The sequence below is a fragment of the Nuphar pumila genome, unplaced genomic scaffold (genome assembly GCF_984573655.1).
Source record: "Nuphar pumila unplaced genomic scaffold, dmNupPumi1.hap1.1 HAP1_SCAFFOLD_2027, whole genome shotgun sequence".
Lineage (NCBI taxonomy): Eukaryota > Viridiplantae > Streptophyta > Magnoliopsida > Nymphaeales > Nymphaeaceae > Nuphar > Nuphar pumila.
This window is the reverse complement of record NW_028323824.1, coordinates 14,303-16,528: the sequence shown is the minus strand read 5'-3', so window position 1 is coordinate 16,528 and position 2,226 is coordinate 14,303.

Genomic DNA, 2,226 nt, shown 5'->3' with positions numbered 1-2,226 from the left:
GGTTACAGTTAGGACGGCGCTCTGCTCATGTGGCTTCGTTCCTGGCGTTTCGGCTCCGTGTGGAAGCAAGAAATTACACCCGCCGATGTGTCCAACACCTAGATCGTTCTGCAACGAGGGCAAGGTCTTCGAAGACCGCTCAAGTGGGCGGCGTACATCAGCGGGCAGCTCAACCGCCGGCGGTGAGATGGCATGCTCATTTGCAGGGATAGCAGACGCGCACGAAGCGGAAGCGACCCCTGCCAGAAGTCGGGTGTTGCTCATTGCGCAAGCAACGGGGATGGCAGTCGATGCATCCCCGCCCTGCATCTGGTCACCAGATGAAGCTGAACAATGCAGCTGTGACGGCTGTATCAAGCAGGGAAGTTTGTGTGAATCATTTGTTATTGGAGTTGTATGGTTTCTGGGCAAACCAGGCGTGGGGGTGGGCGGAGCCTTGGAGCGAGAGTCCACCTGCTGAACAAAGTGAGCCAATGTGTGCTGACCCGATGGGGGTGAGCGCTGGAAGGAGGAGGCACGGATGCCCAAGAGGCGGATGGTGATCGGCATCTCCGGAAGCAGCAGTCGCATGGCGGCTGCTAGAAGGTCATCCTTCGAACAGATGGCACGAGGGAGCGTCACTGCTCGAGTGCGAACCTACAAGCAATGGCAGAATTCGTAAGTGTCATTTTTTTGTGAGGAATGCACAAAGCTTCTGCATTGTACACACACACACACACACACACACTCACGAGTGGTGAAAAGGAGTTGGCAGCATGACCGGCAGGGCCCTATGCATGTGCAGGCCTCTCCCGGCATCCAAGCAACACGCCATGTCACAGGAGGAATCATCTACAGTGGCATGGAAGATGCTTCTGAAGAGCTCATATTAAAAAGACGCACCTGGTCGGCTGGGCTTCTCTGTTGGCACATGACCGCAACCCTAGTGATCAGTCGTACGCCAGCAGCCTCTGGCACTGTTTCATGCAGATGATCTTGTCAGGAACAGGGCACCTGGTGCTGGGCTATGGCCAGCCCTTGCACATGATGCAGGAAGTAACGGGTTCCGTATCAAAGGCAGGTACAGTAAGTTGCAACGCACTTCGAATGTCGCCTCCTTGAGCTTTAGAGTGATGCACTTGCCCGACAGACCCTCTCGTGCCATGTCTTCCGCAAGCGAGGCGGCGATCTCGGCGGCCTTGGATTGAATGTGCACCAGATCGCTCATGGCAGCAAACGTGCGTTCGCATGAAATACCCTTGCGCCCGGGCTCAGCACTCGATGGCCCTTCTGGTGCGTGGCTGTGCAGCCCGAGGCAGGCATGCAGGAAGAAGTCAAAGCTGATCGGCGAGAAGAGCAAGTGTAGAAGCGCTCTTCTCTCATATAGATCTTTGACTACTGAGATGCCAAACGCAGCCAGCATCTGCTCCGTGACCTACAATACACGTGGCACAATGTCATGGAAGACGCAGCGCCCCATCACAGGCTTGACCCATAAAGCTGTGATTGACAGCTTGATGGGTCTTCAAAGATCCCATCCCAATCCTGTAGGTCCTGGCACGCAATGAGACGCTCACTCCATTCACCGATTTGTGCCTCACGGCTCGCAGCAAGACCTAGCATCCACCATTCACAGAACGAGCATACCAATTTGATGTGTGCATTGCACATCCTACAAAGCTCACATGTGGTTGCTGGTTCGGGTGAGGGGTCACTTTGGACAGGGTATGACAACTGAAGAGGCCATGGCAACAAAGGAGAACAACGTCGCATCCCTGCATGACTTTGGTGTACACAAGCACACCCATTCACGATTCATGGAGCTAGAAAGTTTGTTAGCATGCGCATGGCATATAGTGCATGTTAGGAATAGTCACTTCCAGAAACGTCCAATGAACAAATCGTCATAAGGCACAACCTCAAAGAGCAATAGGCGACAGACCTTGCCGATACCAGGGACCTTGCGTGTGGGAAGCGTGGACAAGAATGCCAGGATCGCATCTCGGCTATTTTCCAGTCGGTACTGCCCGTTTGGTTTGTTCAAATCGCTGCACACCTTGGAGAGCATCGGATTGCACGCAATCCCTATGCTGCACGTGAGACGGGTGGCCGCTTTCACCTGCTCCCGCACCTCTGTCGCCACCTGTGAGCACCATGTTTGTCATTTCAATATAATGCGTTCGATGATTGGCATAAATTGGAAAGCTTCTGAACGCCAGTATTTGCCTGCCTCCCAATCGCCTAAGA